Below are 22,605 nucleotides of genomic sequence, written 5' to 3'. Positions count from 1 at the left end.
AAAGGCTTTTAAAATCAGTCCAGATTTACTGGCCTAAGCGCAGCCAATTTATGAATATGGAGGCTGTACTGAGTCTGCCTTCTTTCAAGATGTCATCTGAGGGGTAATAGTATAGGTGAAGTCATTTAGTTACACTGTGGAAACTTTTATAGTCCCTTTCTTGGGAATTTAATTCAGTGCTTCTTCATTTTATTAGGAACAGACTGACTCCATCAACGGCGTTCTCCATGTTTAGAGGCATGACTGCTTGAAGCAATTAGGCTCCCCAATTAGCATACTTCTCCTGACCCCAGCAGCACCACCAGGTCCTTACATTATCCATCTCTTCAAAGTAGGGAAAAGCCAGAATAAAACATGCCTCCCAAGTGTGCAGGGTGGTGAAACCAACACGCAAGCGGGCTACCAAAATTACCCCTTTGCCCTTAGAGGGCAAGGAGGGGGAGTAAAATAAAATAAAATTAAAAAAAGCCCCCGATAGCACCCCGGTGTCAGTCTTTCTTTTTCAGTTTTTCTGTTTCACGCGTTTTTCGCTGATTTCCAGCGTGCTGCCAAACCGCTGCCTGACTCGTGCCCGTTCCCCCCTGCTTTGGGCAGCCGCGGGGGTTTTCCGAGGGGGATGGTGGCCCCGGGGGACGGGGGATGCTCCCGCCTCTGCCCCGCTCCCAAGGCGTGGGTCCCGTCCACGCGGGGCGGGACAAACCACGAGCGAGGGCGCGGAGGCCGGACCCGCACAGGCACCGCGGACCCTCCACGCATATTTTTTTTTTTTTGGTGGGGAGGGGGCCGTGGCCGGCAGCCGGTGTCGCTCCCGGCAAGCCCCCTTCCTCGGCTCCCCCTCCAGCCCTTTGGGTACCACTTTTTTTTAAGCACGGGTCGATGCTTTCAAATCCGTGCTCCCCCGATCCCCCCTCCCCGACACCCGCTGCGTGGGTTTACCGAAAAGATGACCGCAGGGGGGTGAGGGGATGCGGGGGAGCGGGTCTGATCTTGCCTCTCCGGACCCTCACGGAAGCTAGGTCCCCCTTCACCACCCCCCCCCCCCCACCCTCCCGGCCCCATCCCCTCATCCAACCCACCCAGCTGAAATGCTGGGTCAGGATCAAGGCGGCCGGTGCCCGAGGGGCCCGATCCTGCAAAGCCCGCGGGCGGCTTCGGAGACCCTCATATCCAAAAGTCTGTATCAGCCACTCGCCCATTACGGGTAAAAACACTCATTTCCCGCCCCCACCCCCATCCCCCAACCCTCCTGGAAGCCCGCGGAGGGAATCCGGGGAGCCAGTGTTCAGCAGATAGAGCCATCCGCCCAGAGCTTCACAGCACTATGGAAGAAAAATCTCTATAAAACGAAATAGGCAATCAACTGAAATCTATCCTCTTTAAATAAACTGATTCCTTAGTATTTTCCCAGTGTTGCTGTAAGTTGTTGTCTGTGATGTCCCCCAGGGCTCTTTCCTCTGCTCTCTGATTTGGTGTATAAAAGCAGCTCCGAATGATGGATTACTGTGTCATTGCAGCCTGCGAAGGATTAATTTGTTTCATTGATTTCTCTTTAGGCAGATTGCCAGAATTCTCTGCTTCCCACCTTTCCCCGGGACTTCCAGCAGTAATAGACAGTAATAGCCTAAGACAAATCAGCCCATTCTTGTAAAAATAGAAACACAAAATCCTGAAGTCCCGGGAAAGCCATAAAGAAGTTTTTTCCCTGTTGTGCTGTAAAACCATCGATTCTTAAAGTGAGTCCATCTTCTCTCTTCTCCCCACTCCCCTTTTATAAAAAGGTTGCAGAGTCCTGGGTGGGGGCTGCTTAGTCTCAAGAGCGATTTTGACAAGCAGTTGCCTGTGAACAGTGAGCATTTGACAGTCATGAAGAAATGTTGCGTTCATGCTTAACAACAGGGATAGGAATCACAGAAGGACTGAGTAAACCTCACAGTTCATTTTTTCTTAAAATCACTGGGTCACCTATAGCTAATCTATTACTGATCCATCTGCCTGTCTGGGGTATCAAGAAGAAACGTGGTTTATGTCAGGTCCCAGAGCCACTAGTCTGATGTGGGGGCAGGGAGGCCTGGACTCACCCAGATCAATTTGTCTGCATGCTTTCATTATCCTTTCATTATCTGATCGGAAAATCAGGCCTTGAAGCACTGAGATGTGATGGAAAAAGGGAGCTGGGCACCCCTTTCAGTGCAGGTTGTGGAAAGGCGAGGGGAGGAGAGGAGATCCCACGCTGTATGTAGCCCACTGCTGCTATTCTGCCCACAGCACTGCTCTTTTCAGACCTGCTTTACCGACAGCAGACATGGGTCAGCTGTGCTAATCTGTTTGTTTCCACAACTCAGCGCTAAAAATTGTATTGATTTAGTGTTCTCAAGTTAAACTTTAGATGTAATTAGTCCTATAGTAAAAAGTAATGTTGTCATGTGCTAATGTCTTTCCAGCTCGGGCTTGTGTAAAGCTATGCTGTGCCGAAACAGCACTTTTAGACAGCACTGAGGGTAGAGAAGCATTTATTTCACCTCTCTATCTGCCTTGTGATGAGAGTAGCTCAATAGATACTTTCAAAGGGACAGTAAATTTATCATACTGGATAGCACAGATCCACTGCTTTGCAAACCTAGGAAATTCTGAAGTTACAGCCCTATTATTTTTTTTTCCCTGCTCTCCGGGAGGATGTTAGCCTGCTACTTCCTATTTTAATTTACTGTAATTTCAGATTGAATCCAAATACCAGTACTTGGGTCACAGCATGATTTCCTTGATAGCATGCCAGAAAATAATGCCTTGCCCTGCCTGAGCAATGTTCTTGTATTTGCTTGCATGAGATCCCTCTGCAGTGTGTAGAGTCTAACTTTTCCCTTCTCCACCTAACGTAGTTTTTGAAGGAACTATACCAGAAGTTATAAAGAGGGTTATGCGTTTGCTCCTGGGAATCCCTAGAAATCCCTACATTTTCTGGGGAAACCCTGCAGCATGGGTTAGCCTGCAGTAAGACAAGGGTGGCTGCCTCCAGGCACGGCAGCCTGGAAAATGCTGGTGTCCTGGGGAATGCCGCAAGTTTCCCTTCAAAGGCTTCTCTGGTCTAACAGGGACCCCCCCCTTTTCTGGCATAACACAGACTCACTCTGCCCAGCATTCCCACTCCTGATGGTTTTTCACTGTCAAGCAACTTTGAAAGGAAAGGCACAAAATACAACAGTTCACATTTTTCCTGCTTGGACAGTAAAGCCCCAGGGAGGCTTGGCTCTGAACGCAGGGCTCGTCTTGCTTGGGAGCAAATGCTTCCATTCCCTCTGCCCCTTCCTCCTTGCCGATCCTTTTTAGCTCACACAGGGGAATCCTTCTGCTCCTTTGCTAGGCACTAAGGAAAGTTTTGCTCTTGGTAAATAATGATAACAATATTCTTGGCTTGGAAAGTCTGAGTTAGGAGCGGAGACAGATTTCCACCCCCATCTCTCCCGTTTGCAATAAAACAGGCAGAATCCATCACAGACCAAACTTAAAAAGCTTAAGTGAAGCTCACATCCTTTCATCCCTGCAGGACTGGAGAGAAACAGAGTCTGTTAGATTAGCAAACATTAACCTCTCGCATAGTTCTGGATGTAGGATTAATGTCTACTGAAGGGACAGCTGTATGACCCTCACACATACACTAACTATACATTAGGGCTGTCACTCTATCGATCAGCAGAAGTTTGTGTGAAGAAGCACTCCCCACCAGGGAGCAAAACAGACTAGAGCTGGAAAAAGCTATTTGTGCTCTGCTAAGACACACTTTTAAAAACTCGGTTCCCGTTTCTGGCATCCACAGTGCAGATGAGCTGAAATCTGCATGCTTCACCCTGAGGTTCTGCTGCGTACAGACCACACACAATTTCCAGCTGTGACTCTGGGACTGGCTCATCTTTGGGCAAAACACAGACCTATGCCAATGCTGGATTTGCATATAGTAGAACATTGCTTAGACTCTGCCCACATGAGGCTTTGAGTCCCTGTGGAATTCTCACTGGCTGTACATTAGTATATCTATTCCCATTTAGCTAATTTGGAAGACACTCCTTTCCAAGATTTTCCTTCCTTACCCACTTGTCTACAAAAAAGAAGAAATAGAGGTGAATAATATGTTTGCCAAAGTTTCTTCCCATGAAAATATGAAAACCTCATGCTATGAAAACACAGGTTGATTGTTTCCTAGGGTTTGCTGGATTAGGTATAAACACTGGGCTTGACTCTGGTCACACCCTATTTTTGTGTTAGTCTAACTGTTATCATAACACAGGAATTCCACAGATGTAACAGTGGGTTCAGTGCATTTCTGAAAACAGACTTATTTTAGTTATATAAATGAAAATAAATGCTTATTGTTTAAGCCTGTATATTAAACATTAATGGCTTCTTGGAGTCTGATCCACACAAATATTTGGATGTCAAATATTGAACTTTCCAGCTCTTGATGGCAGGAGAAAAGACTGTGCTGTGAGCTCCCAAGCACCCCGTAGGAAGAAAGGAGAGAGGTGCATCCACTGGAGCAAACTTGGTTGGAGCCTGCATGCCTCGCAGGGTGCCTGAAGGGGACATTGGCCAGCAGTGTGGCCTGTGGTGGCCCATACAGAGACTTCAGCCAGCGCTAGGTGCCTGCTGAAGGCAGTTGGATGAAGAGAAAACGCGATGAGATGAAACCAGTGCCTTTTACCCAAGTCTGCTGTGGCTGGGGCATGTACTGAGAAGATGAGCTATCTGAGATAAGCGTGCAGACAGATGTGTCTCCTACAGATGGTTGTACCCAGCCCTTGTTAGCACACAGAACAGAACAGAGCTGTGCACTGCCAAAAATATTAAACTTTGGTTAATTGTCTCTCTGGGCCACATGTGTGGCTGGAGACAAAGGTCTTGCATGCAACATTTTAGGTGCCTTGGTGGGCTTGGTGGGCTGCAGTCAGTAAGTTATGCATTCATGTTCTTCTGCTGGAACGGCTCAGACTGAGTCGGGACCAGCTACTGGGAGCAGAGGCAGTGTGCTAGAGCTGAGCTGTTCAGAGCTTCCTTCTGGGAGGGAATGGGGAGTGGGCAAAGTGGACCCAGTCCCCTCGGGCAGAGAAAGCAGTCAAACAGCAACTTGCAACAGCCAAGCCAAATGCTCCTTAAATGGCCAAAAACTGGCTCCTACATGGTACCTGCTGGGGAGGCAGTTGGTGACATCCCAAACCCATGAATCCAGGCTCAGCTTAAAACGGATGGACATCAGAGACCAGGATAAACTTGAAACCCCAGCAGCTGAGATGAACATTGCCGTGGCTGGCACATGTATCACAGGACTAAGGGGCTGGGCAGGCTAGTGGTCCTTGCAAAGGGGCCGCAGGCACAAATGCTGCTCAGTGCAGTGGTGAGCTCTGCACTTTACAGGGTCAAGGTTTCTACTCAAAGCATGTTCCTGGCAGTAATTAGGACCCAGCAGCTCATGCTGGAGCTGCCTGGTTTTCAATATCTGCTATTCAACATTGAAAGATATAGCTGAAGAAGCTATGGCATATGCAGTGGTGCAGAGACAGTGCACTAGTAACTGACCAAGCTGTGAACTGGCCAAAAATTATCCTACAGGACAATTTCCAAAGAAAACGCTGATTTGGCAGGAGTCTTTCAGAGGAATCTATCAATTTCATCAGCTCCTTAAACAGGGGAGCATCAAAACGGTTGCTAGAGCAGTCCTGAAATATTATCCATCACTTCAAGTTCATATTAATAAGAGAAGCAAGACAAAGGCGAGAGCAGCTGTTTTAAAATGAAATCTTTCAGTCAGGTTAAAACAAGGTATTTTTGACTGTGTTTACTAGTGCTTGCTGACAAATTCTGAGGGTCTTGGACTTTGCTCTTAGCTGCTGCAGCGCTGAAACCCTGCGGTTCTGGAAGATGCAAACATTGGCTTTGGTCAGCCTGAATCGACAGGTAGAAGGAAAAACAAACCCGTGGGAAGAGAAACAAAGCAGTCTCCTCTGATGGGCACAATGGGGATTTGTGTCTTGGTAAGCCTGGATCCATCTCTTTATATATTTTGTATAAGACAATTACTAGGCCCTGGGCCCAACTTCTGGATAGTATTAAAGGGAAGATCCTGACTGAAAAGGTAAACATTCAGTCAGACCTCTGACACAGTTTATTTTTGGTGTGTTCAGCAGTGGAAAGTAGTGCTTTTTTGTTACCGAGGGCCATGCAATCATAGCTGTGTGCGTGGGTAGGCAGGGAGCTGCTGGATATGTGAAAGCTGTGGAGACTTGCAGTGCCTCACGCAGGTGAGGAGATGGAGGGCATCAGCCCACCTCTAAGTCATTTAGCTCAAATGGCCAGATGAAGGGTTAGAAAAAAATCGGTACACCAAGGTGACATGGTTTAACCCCAGCTAGCAACTAAGCACCACGCAGCCGCTCGCTCTCTCCCCCACTGGTGGGATGGGGGAGAGAATCGGAAGGGCAAAAGGGGAAAACTCGTGGGTTGAGATAAGAACAGTTTAATAAGTAAAGTAAAATAAAAATAGAACAGTAGTAATAGTAATAATAACAATAATAATAAAAACAAGTAATAATATTACAATAGTAATACAAACCAAGCGATAATTGTATAATTGCTCACCACCTGCCGCCCGATGCCCATCATGTCCCCCAAGCAGCGATCGTTGCCCCTCCCCCGGCCAACTCCCCCAGTTTATATACTGTGCATGAAGTCACGTGGTATGGCATAGCCCTTTGACCAGTCTGGCTCAGCTGTCCTGGCTGTGCACCCTCCCATCTTCTTGTGCATCCAGCAGAGCATGGGAAGCTGAAAAAGTCCTTGACCAGTGTGAGCACCACTTAGCAACTACTTAGCACTACTTAGCAAGAACCAAAGTCACATTGTTCTCATCCTAAACCCAAAACACAGCCCCATACCGGCTACCAAGAAGAAAATTAACTCTATCCCAGCTGAAACCAGGACACAAGGTACCCAAGTACTGGACACCATCACTTCTCCAGGAATAGGTTCTCCCAGCAAATAATTTGGTTTTTCCATTGAGGAAGACAAGGATAAGCTACGGCTAGTGTGTTGTGGGTCTCTGGAAAGTCTGCTGAGGCTTAATTGCAGCTTTCCCAGGAATTTATTTGTTTTTAATTCTCCTAGAAATTTGAGGTTGCTTAATGTATGAAATAGTGTTCAAGTGGTTAACACTCACGCGTTTCTGAACAGTATTTGGAAAGGAAGTATGGTCTCTTGCCCACCCATTAACCTCTGCTATTATGGGGCTTTTATACCAGCAGCAATAAAATTCACTTCCCTGCTGTATGTGTTGCTGTATCGAAGATCAAAGTTCTGTAGTTTGCAAAAACATGGAAAGTATAGCATAATTAAATCTATTTGTTTAGTTAGAACTCAGTGTTTAATGAATAACAAATTTCTGCTTGTCCACAAATGGCATGAATGAAAACACCAAATGAATGAGCAGGGATTTCTTGTATCAAATTTTATGGCCATCACTGTACTGATACTTCATTTTTTCCGAGCAAAAAGTTAAAAGTAGGTGGCTTACCACACTAGTGCCTCATTACTGCAATCACAGGCAATGTATTAAAAATGGTGGGATCCTACATAGTTCCAGTGTTTTACATAGCTATTAAAATTAGCTGCACCAGTCATTTCTTTCAATTTACACTATGTTAAACAGTGTTAAAGAAATACAGTTCTGGCTCTAAGCAGCTTTTCAGCTTTACTGTATTCCAGGATACCAAGAAGACCTTCAAGAGTAAACCATATACGTGTGTTGGCAGAGATCACAGCTGTGGAAGGGGATCACAGCCGTGGAAGGGAATCACAGTGGTATCATCCAAAAATCCACTGATTTTTAACATGACAACCATAACTTATATGCATGAGCTCATGACTGGAGAATGATGCCTGTTGGACATCCTTTCCTAGAGACCTCAACATGAACTTTGTTGACCAACTGCTGTGTTTCCCCTTCAGCTAGAAACATGGACAGTGACTTTAGTTGGGAAAAATACTGGACATACATCCAGTCTATACAGCATACTGGACTAACACTACATTTTGTCCTTGTGTATTTTATTTTTTGTGTGTTCTAAGCCATTTTTTGAAATAACATTAGCAGTCAGAAATGGCATTAAAATTAACTGTGATACTTCTTTATCAAAACTGTGTTTTATCTTCTGAGTCATGTTTTAGGGATTTTCCCTGCCATTTGAATAGCAAAGACAAAAGTATTTCAGCATTTTATTATGCTTCGTGTCATTTTTTTCATCTTCATTAACAGAGATAAAATTATCTCATCAATTTTGCCATTTCAGTTCTCAAATTTCCTTTCTCATTCACTGACACAATAGCACCCTGTCTGGGCTACAAGCATTTCCACAGATTTAAGTTCATAATGCTGTTTTTTTACTGGAAATAAAAAATGTCCCAAGACATGAGTTTTGCAACTGGTTACACTTCAATTGTAGTTTACATTTGATTTCATATTGCCCCTTTGAAATGACAACATCTTTAGAGAAGGTGTAAAATGCAGGTGGTGATCCTTTGTGATCATTATAAAATAGCATGAGAATGCCTGTAACAGTAGGAGCAGCATCCTGGCTATATTCCAGTTTGGCTAACTACATCCTGTTTTTCTAAATTCAGGTTTATTTGTGAACTTGATCCAAAGCCTCCTGAAACAACTGTTTTTCCATTGCCACATTCTGGTCCTGGACTTGTTCTTTACTGCCAGGTGAAGCCACGTCCATGTCCTGTGTACCTTTTTAATGAAGAAATAACCTTTGGTTTTAATGGGAAAGTCTAAACTTCACATCTGGATGGCAAATAAAGGGCCAGTAAAATCCTTCTGGCTAAAATATCACCAAAATATATAATAAATTTAATTTTATTGCTTAACACTTCTTTCTTTGTCATACATACCACTCCACCATGCCAAAAAAAAAAAATTGCACCAGTATAAATGTTAATGAGAACAAGAGGCAGAAATCTGTCAATGGACCTGCTCTGTAGGTAGGGGGAAATGCCAAGAATAAAGTAGCTCACAGCAGGGGTGCGCTGATCATTTAAGATCACAACATCATTGTCTGACTCAGTTGTCAGGATATCAAAAATATATATTTAGAAACTCATGAGATAACAATAAATAATATAGCAAATGATGAGTTAAAATTTCAATCTAATAGAAATCTGCAATTAAGGGACTTTCCGTATAATGTTAACTGTGTGGTTTAAAAGTTTTGTTTTGCAGCAAAAGTCTGCAAAGGGAACTAAACGTTAAAAATCTGCACTTTTGAATATAATTAACACATATTAAGCTACAACTTCTGCACAATTTCATATTTAGGGTGGTGGTTTCTTGTTTCCAGCTCTGTCTAGAACCATCTATCTGATTCTGCCAGATTACTGGTAAAAATACAGAGCTGGAGGTCACATCTTATTAGATAATTATACAGTGTAAAGATGCTTCTCAGCTACAGAAAGAGGGTAAAGCAGTTGCTCTTTAACAGATGCCATGCTATATGAATTATGTCATTTCCATAGTTATAAAACAACTCGAGAAAATGTACTGTAACAATATGATGTATGCTAGGATTGATTACCCCAAAAATCCTTTCAAGAGAAAAAAACAGAAGGAGGGAGAGAGAAAGACTGTTTCTATCCAAGCTTCACATCCTAAAGGTTTAGCTTCTGTGGAGAAAAACCTCACATTTGGTTGTTACATAGGTTGGTCACTCCATTTGTGTATTCATTATGCACATTAAACAGTCAAATATATTCCTTCCAGTAAATATGAATAGTTTAATTTGTTCTGCTGAAAGAGATACAACTATCAGAAATACCAATAAAAGTCACATAATGAAATAAGAATACTAGAAAATCGGAGGATTTTAGTACGGTCCATTATTCATTCAATTCCTGGCAGCCTTTATGATTACAAATCACTTGATTGACTAACTAGACATTCTCCAAGTGAATTATGAATCAGGTTCATTTTTCCTGGTTGAGAGTTGGTACATGTTGTAACTCTTCCACTTTGTGATATATCAAGTTCTTGTAGCAGTAATAAGAGATATAATCAACTCTTTATTTCAGGACAAATAAATTGCCTTTTCAAAAATGAAATGTGGTTGCTAACATTTTAACAGTGTGCAATGTAATTCCTTCTTGCTATTCTCAGAGTGCAATCTGCTGTGATGACATAGCTTTTGAGTATTTGACTTTGCTGGAATTATTTTAAGAGCCTCACACCCTTAGTCTGTGCACACTGACCTCAGTGAAAATTTGGCACTGGGGCTAAGAGCAGTGAGTGGTCCTTTTCCTTGCTGAAAACGAGCCTCAGACACCTAAACCCTGGGCCACAATTTGCCCTTTTGTGCCTGGCTCTGTTCTCAGCTTGGGAATGCTGAACAGTTTTAAAGCTGTTTAAGTTTACTTTGAAAAAAAAAAAAGTAAAATTAATCTCTTCTAAAGTGTGCTTGACCCTCAAGTCCTCTTGCATGAAAAACTCCCTCAGGCTTTTGCGGAAATTATGCAAGGGGAATGACTGGCAGACTGGGGTGGGAGTTATTTGTAGAACAAATGCACAATCAGACCCCAAATCCCCCTTAGAATAGGTTTAGTGCGAGGTGCATTTCACCTTCGAATGGCTTCAGGGAAACAAAATTAAGAAAAAAGACCAGATTGAGGCTGCTCAAAATCTGTGTGAGTGTCCGAGGTGAAAATCACTGTAAACAGCATTTATGCCTTGCATCTGTGTGTCAGATGTAGCCAGGACTGCTGGTTTGTCTGTCTTGAGCATGGCTGTCTCTGGATGCTTGTGTCCCAGCCAGCAGAGCCAGCTCTTTTGTGGGGCAGCATGGACTGGGGGGCTGTGGGTACATGATATACCATTGGATCTGAGGGACAGGGTACGCAATGTCCTCTGCTACAGGTGGCGAAGCAGTGCATCTTCCCGCATGGGGTTCTGTGCAATAGCCTCATCACAGCTCCCACTTTTCCAGGGAGGAGAGGATTTTTCTTATGGTCAGGGAGGTGATCCTGGTGTTTGGGTGCTTATTTTGGCTCCAGTGAAGGGACAGGCTGATACTCAAGTGGGTTCACATTATTTATAGAACAATTTCAAAGACTTTAATCCCCTCCCCTTCCCCTCCCAAACACAAAAGCATGTTTCTAAAGCAGGATCTTGTGGGAGAAAAGATGTATTACCACTTTAGTTTTTGGAAGACCTTAATGTGGTCATTCATTTTAGAAACAATAGTTTCAGACTTCAGATTTATTCCTTCTTCACCTTTCTATCTCATTTTTAATCTTCTAATAACCTTAATTAAATGCTGAGTAGTTTAGAATATTATTAAATAGCTTTCATAGGATTTTTTTTTATTTTCGATTACATCATGAGTACAGATTATTGAATATTCCATTCATTTAAAAATTATGATTAAGAGGATAATCCCAAAAAAGATGTTTGTAACAATTTTAACTGAGCTGTGTTAATTGAGTTAGGGGATAAGAAATGAGATTTAAAGGGTAAGCAAGGGGTAAAATCAAAGCCCGCGTAGTTTTAAAATCAAGTGGATTAAGAGATTGGTCAGAATGGAGGAGGTGGCAGGTCAAAAACTGAATGAACGGTTCAAATAGAAAATTCACTTACCTTTAGGCCACGTGCCTGGCTTTCAGGGAAATGATGTGTAATGGCACCCAATGTAATGTGCTCAAACACAAAAGGTAAAAAGTGCTCGTTAAGGCTTAGCAAACTGCACATTGCTCATTGTCAGGAAAAGGTGTGCAACATGAAAGGACATGGAAAAGCCTGCTCAAGGGTTACTGCATCTGACAGCGTTGTGTCCCCTGATGTGCCCAAGCACACCAGATCAGCCTCCAGCATGTCTCTGTCCCATAAGTTGGGATCATTGTTCGAAGCAATGCATTGAGTGTCACTGAGACAGCAATGGTTTTGGTGCATTTGGTTTAGGATGTTGAGTGTGGGCCTTTCCAGCATCGTTCCCCTGTCTTTACATTTGTTTGTAACTCACTAGTTGCCAGCATAGCATGAATTTTGCTAGGTTATTTTTCCTATTGCTCTGAAATATTGGTTGGGAGTTGATTATTGCAGCTTTTCTGGTGACCACTTTCTTCTTGGTGGCCATCTCCCGCTTCCTCACCATACAAGAGGGCTTTACATGTGATGTTGTCAGCTCACCACCTCTTGTAACAGAAGCATAGCTCTAACGTATCTGGAAACTAGGCAAGATATTTTTACTTGTGTTCCTTAAACTCTGCATGAGTAACCGGAGACACTCGCATACTGGAAGAATTTCTGGAGTCATCTGTACTTATGGAAATTACAGCACCCTTTACAGTTCCCTACTGGGGACGTGAGAGGAAACCAGTGCCTGTGAAACTGAGACTGGGGGGAAGAAAGACATGAAAGCAAATGAAAAGCAGGGTGCATAACTTAAGCTACCAGAAAGGGATGATTGAGGAGGCTGGGTGCCTTTGTTTAAAAGAAGGACATCCCAATGAAGACGGAGAGAGGCTGACTGCAGAAAAGCAGCTCTTAAACTCCAGAGATAAAAACATGAAATGAATTTGAATTTAGCCAAGAAGAATAAAATACTGTAATGACTGATGGAAGCATTAGTTTTGTAGGCTCAGTTATGTAGGTTGGGATTTAATCTGTTTAGATCTTTTTCTTCCAAGCTTAACAGCTTTAATTATTTTTACAAAGAAAAAAAAATCAATACATCCTTACACACTATTAATAAAAAAATCAAGTATCATTGATATTTGAAAACAGAAATCATAAAGAACATATTGCATTCACACCAACTACATACCAACCAGAATGTTAATAACATTAACCTTTACTCTATCAGATATTTTCAAGAAATACCACTATATTTTTTGCAACAGCTCATATCTGTCATTTAACTGACATGTGATCTTTGCTAAGTTTGCCAAATCACTGAGGCCTGAATACCATTCAGCAATGTTAATTTTGTTTTCCTATTCCAGCCTTTACACAATTATTCTCATGGCAATCATTCTAGCCTTGAGTATAAATAATACTTCAAGTGGTTTGTTGATATCCAGAAAATGATGTGTATCTACATTAAGAGATTCTGGAATCTAATGGGAGAACCATGCATATTATTAAGCTGAAATGCCTATTTCTTTCCTCCCAGATGGGAAGTAGTACAGGGTAGTGCCATGGCATATGCATTAATTTTATTCCTTCCGCAAATTTTAGCACATATTATTTTTGCAGATTTTGAGTCTTTGCCTCCTACCAAATATCCAGGAGATTTAAATAGGATTTTGCTGCAGAAAAGATCTCAATCTTAACACTTAGGACCCTGGATAATTCTCAAGTGAACTGAGAAAGAAGAGCATGGGAGCAGTTCTGCTCTGGAGAAGAATAAGAAAAGAAATGAGAGTTTGGTAGGAGGAACCCTTGAGGATTAACAGAGGCAAAAAGAGAGACCAAGAGTAATTTTCCTGGCTCCCATATTTCAGTCCTACAGATTTAGTATGCTTGCTCTGAAGGTTCTAACAATAAATAAAGAGCACATTTAAAATGAGAGGGATTACAACCAAAGAGTAACGAAAAACATAAATCCCAGTATCTGACCATCAGCATTGTTACCCAATTAATACACACAAATACTCTTCTATTTAAAAATTAGTCTGTAACAGATTTCTTCCTAAGCTTGTGGATTTCTTGCACATTATCTTCCACAATTTTTATTTCATATTACTTGCTTTTTCCAGTTCCAGGCCTCTTCTTCCTTTTTCTTTCTTTTTGGTCCAGCGGGACATTTTATTTCCTCAGGACCTGAAAAAGAGGAAGGAGCACACGGCATTGCATGTCGAACGTTTGTGTGGGAGTAAGCTGCGTGGGAGCATTTCCTCCAGTGCTTTATAGATCCTCCAAAGGCCAAGTTTAAAATCAGGATTGTTGACGTTTGCAGATGTGCAAGCATAGTGGGGCCTCAGCTGGAAAGGCTGATGGTCTAAGGAGACACAAGACAGTACAAGACGAGGGTTGGGCTTATGTGATCCCTGTTTCTCTTTTTACCGCTTTACTTTCTGGGTTCTTGTAACTTGGTCTTTGTATATGTTTGAGCTTCACAATGTGTACCCATTATTTATAAGGAGTTTTAAGTCAACATCATTTAATGGCTGTGGCTCTGAAGACCAGAGCCTAGAGCTGGTGTTGTGTCTTGAGGAGAGCCTTGGGGGGAACTGGCTCAGGAGAGAGGTGCAGGTTCAAAATCTGATTGTCCTTTCACCCTGTCCCAGCCAAAGGCTGCAATAAAACATCTCCTGTAATTAGTTGAAGGCAAAGGTACTCTTTTCCAGCTGCAAAGAGGAAAAAGGATATCCACAGGTGAGGATATGGAAGAGGACAAGACACGTGATGCTTTCCACAGCCCACTACCCAAAGCAGGTCCCGGGAGAAGCCTTGCCTGTTGTACACACATGATGACTCCACAGGCTGATTGTGCCTCTCTGCATCGGAAAACAGGAGCTCTGCAGGACTTCAGTGGGGACCGTGGTCCTCGCCACTGTCTGAAGCCTTTCTGAATGGAGAAATGCATCTGTCTCCAGAGAAAAAAAAGAGTATTGTGGTATATGGACAGACATGGCTTGATTTGAGCAGCACGTTCCCCAGCCAGGTCAGCCCCAGCTATGTAACACATTTTAAAAGCACAGATCTAATGGCCACACACAACAGTGCATATGCAGATGCAAATCTACATATAAACTGATTTTTTCAGTATCTGCCCAATCCATCTTGGTTTTAATTCAACCCACCTACTGTTAATAAATATCTCAGGATCCTCTCTCTCCTCTCTCTCCCCACAGATTAGCTATGGTCAAAACACCCCTGGTTTAGACATCTCAAACCCCCTGAGTTTAGACATCTCAGTTAAGTGTTACCACTAGATGAGATGAAGCCAGCCTTTATTTCAGCAGTTCTTTTCCTGTCTTTTTTTTTTTTTTTTTTCCCATCAGTATAGATGCAATTTTTGTTAGGCTAACTTCTGTTGTGTGTGAATTCCTCTTTGTGCTCTTCCCAGCATTTCAGGCAGTGCTGCACTGCAGCATCACACCCCTCTCTGGAATGCTATTCCCTCAAGACTCCCATGGCACAGAGAGATGGGTAATGTTTTCTGAGCTTCTTCCACTATTACCACATTTTCTATAGAGGATCAAAATGGATTATTTTCATCTTGACATGCAAATGCCTAGGCTGTGCCCTTGGCTGAGATCTCAGCATTGACTACAGAAGTAAAAGATATGGGGGTAGTAGCTTTTTAATATCACATGTGGAATTGGCATTCTTATTTCTTAAGGGAAAAAAAAAAAAGAAAACCCGACTGTAGTCCATTGTGCCTTACAAAAAAAAAAGCCTAATAAAAATATTTCCTCATGCACTTACTGAATACTGTATTCACATGCAGTTGTTGGTCTGCACAGAGGCAGGTGAACACTGTGTGCAACTCAAGATCTTACTGTTGTACTCTGATCTGCCCATTTGCCATGCCAAAGTATCGATGGGAAGAAAAGACACACATGAATAATTTTATCAAGTCAGATTACAAGCCTGAGTACGAACATTTAATAAGCAACAGAAGTAGACCAGAAGTAGGAACGATTTCTAAAGCTCCTTGTGAAATGCTTATAGAGCTAAAAAGGTCAAATTCTTCACCAATTTTCACTCTGCATGACAACAGTTAAGCAAATGAAATAACATGACCTGCAAATCAGTGCAGGATACAAGTCACAGAATATGTCGATACACCGTAAAAGTCATTGTGTGGTTTCATGTTGACATGAAAGAAATGATATCTGACCATAAGAGCACCCACACTGACTCACTGCTTTTAATTATTATTATATTCTTTTTCTGAAACAACAACAGTGACAAAACAACATCAAACAATTGCCTGCTGGCTAGTGTTCTCGGCAAACCCTCATGACTATTGACTCAAATGAGCAGCCCAGCAAGTAAGTTGTTAGCTTAAATGAAAATTATAGCAGAGACAAAAATGTCAGCCTGGGAACTGAACTAATAAGCAAAAGAATGTGCATGAAGCTGCTGGCGCAATTGTAAACCTCAGGAAGAATAAAGGAAAGCACAGCTACTGAAATTAACTTGTGAGGCTGAGGTAAACAGGAAAAATCCACGTCCATCGTTACATTGTGCAAAGCCGATGAGTGCCAGACTCTTAGCAGCAATGGCTTAAGTACGGCTTTACATGCTAAAACTCGAGATAGGGTTTATGGTAGGTAATGAATTAAGTGCAGACTGACAGTTTAGCATCCCAGTGCCACTGCCAGCCGATCTAATGTTTCTGCTTTTTGGCTTGCAAGCAGGAAAAGTGACAAGATGGGGTTAGGCAACCTGGATGTGTCCTTCAAAGCAGCTCTCGAGGAATAAACAGGCTGTTTGTAAGCAGGGGGAGAACTCTGTGGCACAAGGTCTCAAGCCAGCTGAGGGGGGTGAGGAGTCGGAGGGGAAAGGTGATAAGCCACATTGGGCTTGTTCTGCAGAGCCCCTGGCTGCCGTTCAGGCTGAGGTCTTGGACACAGTCCACTGACAGGCCTCCTGCCAGGGGATTTGTTACTGTGAGAGCTTGGCTTAGGCAGGATTTTATTATAAAAATTGTCTCGATTCTTCTTCTGTCTTATTAAAATCTATCCGACCCTTCCCTTCCACCCCAGGAGGAGGAATATTTTGTATATATCTGGGTGAAACACACAAACAAATTCATTTCCCATGGATAATATATTCAGGGTGATTTGCTTTTCAGAGTCAGAAGCTCAAAATGATGAATTTATTATGCAAAGTAATAATTGCAAATTATATTGGCAAACTCTATTCCAGAAAAAAATGGGGTATTAATATAACTAAAAGGATTAAAAAATACTGGCTGTTAACTTGGGGCTACTGCAGATATTTTAGGAGGTTATATATCTCTGTTCCACCTAAACCACCAGAGGCAGTAGCTTTCATTTTAAAGGTCTAGTGAGATACCATAATTAATGGGCCCACCTAACAGCATATGTCGCACTTGTATTGAGTAGTAGGACATGGTGCATATTATGAAAGAAAACGAAGGAAATGCTTAGCATCATAAAAATTTGCATCTCTTTCTAGTTCATTTTTTTAGTGCAAAGAAATGAAATATATCAGAGTTGGAACACGAAAGAATTTGATTCTGGTTTTTGGGTCAAACCAGCCTGTGCCTTTAGTGGGGTGACTGAATGGTATATTTTGACTTTATGGTTCCTTACAAGATCCAAAATGCCTTGTTAGCAATCGCTTGGAGATATATAGCACTTCAGGCCAGCTGCTCCAGGTGAACCCAGGGAGAGGCGGCTATTCCTTCTTCAAGTTGCCCACAGGTTCCCTGCCTGACTTGGTCCTATATGGTCATCAGCAGAAAGAAGCCCTAACAGTTGCCAGGCTTGAGGTCTCTAATGCAGTTCTTGTCAGCCACATGAGATTTATTTGCTCTGCTGGATCTGCACATTATGTCAGGGGTACTCAAAGGATTAATTTGCAATCATGGTCTTCTTCACAGAAAAGTACAGCTCTCTGCTGCTATAGAAGCATTTTCCTCTCTGGCACACACATCCCATTAGGAAGTGCTCTGCAGTAGATTATGTTCTCCAGGATAGTTGAGATTTGTGGGTAATTACAAGAAAAATAAAGATAATGTGCTTGTAAACCTTGCAAGGAGTAGTTGCAGTACTAACACTGTAATTCATACACATGGCACCATTAGTAAGTGACGGAGCTTGTAAAATTAAAACATTAATGACATTTTAAATGTACTTTTCATGACAGCATTATGATCTGAGTGCAAAGATGGCGTTCAAGTGCTCCACAAGATGCACACTTGGCTCTGGCACACACGCTAGGTGTGCTCTTGAGACAGTCCGTAGCACTTCACTCCCCATGAGGGAGATGCTTGAGAATCACCTGCTGCTACCAGCCCTAGAGAAGATTCTCCAGAGCTTGTGCTATGAGAGCCTTAGTGTAGCTGGAGTTCCAGGCCATGCCATCAGGCATTTTAAACTGTGCCTGCTTATAGCTAAAGCCTTAAGTGATGTGCCTTTGTGAGGTGGGGATAAGGGTGATAGTTATTTAGCATTTCCAAGGGACTTTGAAGACATAGGAGCTGCGTGAGTTTACACATCACTGCAAACTGACAACAAACTGTCTAAGACTTATTTCCTCACATCTTTTCTTGTAACGTGCCTTATTGACAGTCATTGCTATGAAAGGAGTCCCACCTTGTGGAAAAAGTCACTTGAAAAAAAGAGGGGCAATTGAGATGTTTAGTGTATAAACATTGAACTTCTGATCAACAACTTACTTATTTTGCTTTTCAAGCAGAGCAACAGAGACCATGATTCACAGGTTTTTATACAGATCCCAAGGCCAACATGCCTTAGGACTGACAAAGAGGAGCAGCCTGCAGACTCCAGAGTTGCCCACCTGCCCAGCCTGCAGTATCAATAGCAGGCATAAAGGTAAAGCTACTGCTCAGGTGTCACAATGCAGTTCCACCAACAGAACATCAGACTATGTTTTGGTCTTGGTCTTCCCAGCTAGGTGAGGACACTGACCAATTAACTCCTTTAAACACACACTAAGTCCAATTAAAAGCATAAATAAAATCAGAAGAGAGAACTGGAATTCAGCAAAACTCAGGTAAGCTGAATAAGTACTCAGCTAAAGTCAATTCTCTTGGTATTTGTAGAGTTATTCTTGTGAGGGAGACATTTTGGAAACAACTCTGGGTCATCCAAAACACTGGTTGATAGCCACTGCCAGAGGCATTTTACCTTGCTTGATGTGGCAGTGTTTTGATATGGTTTGGGAAGTTCCTGCCACTTTTGTTGTATGTTCTCAGTGAAATTGCTATCATGGGTGATGACATCAGCAGCAAAGAATGAGGTTATCACTGAGAAGCCATCGCTTCAACAAAACATATGCCATAATGTTTAGCAATAAGCGCTGAAGTATTACAAATAGTTACAACTGAACTCTACATACCAAATAAATGAAACAAGTATGTCTTATTTCCTGCTAAAGTGCAATATGGTCAGGCAAAGATAATTCCAGAGGCTCCAGTGTGACCAGAAAATGCTTGGATTAAAAACCATGTTGGTGGTACCCAAATTGCATCAAAACAAGAATATAAAATCGACAGTCAGGTCTGTGTTTCCTTGCTAGGGTCTCAAATCTGATTTTGAGGCTTTGGTTGTCTCTACTGCCTTGAAACCTGCAGTATTGTGGGATTTTACCTAATTTCATCCTTTTAAAAGTTTGACAGTCTAGACTGCTTCTACCGCTGGTGAAGAGGACAGGGATGTCCAGGAGTCAGTTCAGCCCATCAGGTGTGTACAAGAGGCAGGCTCTGGGTCACTGACTTCTAAATACACCAAGGTGATCCTTGATGGAAGTGCCTCCAAGGTTGATATTGCTGCAGATGGCTCCCAGTGTGCAATCCAAAATGCCGACTGAGCAGCCTGTATTTCTTACCCAGCACCTCAAAATGGGTTCAAAACAGCTGACAGAAGCATCTATTCACTTGGTAGCCAACCAACTTGATGAGTGTAGGTCTTATATTTTTTTTTCCTTTGTTTCCCAACAAGCTGAGAAGGGAATCACTGTTTTCTGTTAAAACACTTTGGAAAGAGGAGATAGAAAGTGATAGTGCCGGCTCCCTTCTTGTAATGCAATAGCTTTATTGTCAGAGCAGTCACAGAGGAAGAGGGACACATGGGTCCCATTTCCCCTTCTGCCTTGGGCAGCTCAAACCCATGTTTCCCACCCTTTAGGGAAATGGCTGTGGTCAAGAGGAGGATTCAGGATTCAGTGGGCCAGTGAGCAAAGATGAAAGGGAGCATGGCTCCAGGGCTCAGGGCATCCTTTCGGTTCCACTCTCTGCTCCCAGGACTGTTTCTGTCTTTTATTTAAAGACTGTTTCATGTAAGAAAACACAGTCCTGGGACTGGGATGACACTGTGGCATGGTTTCACTGCCTTCTGCTGACCTGCACAACATGGACCATGGCTTGCAAAAAAGTACAAAATGCACACATTTTTGTATGAATTGAAATTGAAGAGATTGGGACTATTCAACTGACAAAAATGAGTAAGAAGGAATATATTAACACTATTTGAGCTAATGAATCATACTGAGAAGGTAAAACAGGTTCTTCTGTTTATCCACTCAAGAAACAAAGTTTAATGAAGCAGAAAGGGGGAAAAATGTGATCAAAGGAAGCTCCTTCCCCCCCCCCCCCCCCTTTCTTTTTTAAACAAAAGCTGTAATTAACCTGTTGAACTTATTGCTACTAGGTATAACTTAGGCCAAGAGATTAGTAGGATTCAAAAACCATTAGACATTTATATGCATAATAAAAATATCCATAAGCTACAGTGGGTAGAATATGATCTCAAAACCTTTTATAGAATAGCTTGGCTCTTAATACCAAGTGAATCCTGTGTACGAACTTCTGTCAAGTCAAGGATCTTGCGAAACACCTTTTTTTATCCAGGACCTTTATGCATCATCCCTACAGAAAAAAGAAAAAAAAAATGAAGACAGATAAAATATAATACACTCTTCTGCGTTACTGCTGTTCCAGGGAAGCAGCTCTTGTATTGCTTACATGGAATAGTGATTTTACAAACTTATATGATATTTGTATACCTCTTAAATTGGCATTTTTACACTTTAAGTGAAATTCATTCCTGGTAAATAAAGAGAGGCACAAACACAATCTGACCACCCAGCTAGGAATGAAATGTTGGAACCGCTTCCATAAGAGGCAATCCACAACACTGAGGGTCTGATTTCCCACTGTAAGTGTACTCTTACTTGCAATAGGAGTAAGCTGACAGAAATGGTCTTTACAGAATAGTTGTACACCAATAATGCAGTGAGAAAAACGGATGGCTACCATATTCTCCACATGTGCATTTCGTCTAGGCTGAGGTCAAACCTTTCTTTTACCATGCAGTGAGTTATAGGTGCACACTGATGCTTGGAAAATCAGAGAGCATTTCTGAAAATCAGGGCTGGGTTATTCTTCTTTTCCTTGGACTCAGTTATTAAGAAATAAATAAGGACAGGTAGATCTTAAAATAACTGTCAAGGTTTAATGGTTTTAGTCTCTAGGAGGCCATAGAAGTTAAGGGAAGACTAACTCTTAGATTATATTAAGTCAACAGTTATTTACTGTCTGTGGTAGTGGGCCTCAAATGTAGAATCAGAACTGCATTTTTTTCTCCTCTGATCTCTTTTTGCTGGTCCCTCCTGCCACCTATTCCTTCCCATTCCTGAGGAAGGCTGTCCTTCTAGCCCCTTAATGTGATCCTAGGACTGAGAAGACCACCTGGTTTTCTGGTTTGTGCTGAATTCATTGTTTTACTGCTGTGAAAGCATAGAAAGGTCTTGCTTTGCTGCCAGAGCCACTGTCTCACATTCTCAAATTCAGAGAAACAATCCCACCATCTTTATATCCATCACGATGAGTTAAGCATTGACTGGGCTCCTGAGCGTCCTTGTGCCCTCAGGTACCACTAAAGTTTTTGCAGTCCAACGATGTTCAATGTCCTAAGTGATCAGGACTAGAGAAAATATTTCCTAGTTAAAGCTTTTTCTACCTAATGTATCTAATGATACAAATTTGCCAGCTAAATTTAGTTGTGAGTGATATTTAGTAATTCCAGAGTCCCTTTGCTCTTGGTTTACAATTTGTTGGCATTACTTTATTACTGTTTGCAAACGTAACAAAAGGTGTTGCAACGGGGATTCATTTGGGCAAATTAAACCTGCAGTGGGATTTCAAATGTAGGCATTTGTCCTCTGGGATTAGACATCAGCAGCCTGTGGAATTATTTATGACATTTCATCCATCATACACTCAGAATAACTAAGCAAACCAGTGCTGCTCTGTCCCTGCTCAAAGAACAACTTTCACAGAGCCTTCCCACAGAAATATCCCAACCTATTAGTGTCAGGAAATTGTGCTTGGAAACTTAAGAGAAAAAAGAAAAATCGTCTGCAAGAGAAAGACAGAGATGTTATCGCACGCCAATAATATGCATTGGGAGGTCTGCTTGTAAACAGTTCTTTGGCTGGTGTAAATTGGAATGACATAACTGGTGTAGGTATATTAATTTTGTTCAGTCCAGGAATTTTTGCTGTAGGAGTGACTAGATCTAGAACTGTGAGAATCTGGCTTACTTTTCTTAAAGAAAGCTGCCAAATTGGTATTAGGTGAAATGGGAGGAGGACTGGGCCCTGCAAAGACTGCTTCTTTTGCTTTTCTTTGTTTGAAAAAGTAAATTTTAAAACACACAAGTTTTCAACTTAGCCTCCTGCACTCTGTGCTTTTCAGCCTTTTATTGAAATGCTGAGCACATACTTTGGTGGCCGAAGTGTTTATTTCAACCAGCTCATTCCTGGCTAAATGTGATCAAACTAGATTAGCTGTCATATATAAACACCATAGCATCAGTGAACAAAAACTGTGGACTAGCTCATTATTAGAG

At 42.2% G+C, this 22,605-nt stretch overlaps 1 protein-coding gene across 1 annotated transcript in view; it reads left to right on the top strand.

Annotated features, from left to right (window-relative positions):
• Nucleotides 1-5,885: 5,885 nt before the first annotated feature.
• The window catches only part of LOC148055315 (uncharacterized), a 71,461-nt gene continuing 54,741 nt past the window's right edge, over nucleotides 5,886-22,605 (top strand). The window contains exon 1 of the mRNA XM_087761362.1: nucleotides 5,886-6,020. The gene's annotated coding sequence lies outside the window, so the exon portion shown is untranslated. The remainder of the gene's footprint in view (nucleotides 6,021-22,605) is intronic.

This window comes from Nipponia nippon, unplaced genomic scaffold (genome assembly GCF_047370975.1).
Source record: "Nipponia nippon isolate SJK-2023a ecotype South Korea unplaced genomic scaffold, ASM4737097v1 scaffold_24, whole genome shotgun sequence".
In the NCBI taxonomy this organism is placed as follows: Eukaryota; Metazoa; Chordata; class Aves; order Pelecaniformes; family Threskiornithidae; genus Nipponia; species Nipponia nippon.
The sequence above is the reverse complement of the archived record's forward strand: the minus strand, read 5'-3'. Positions and strand labels throughout refer to the sequence as shown.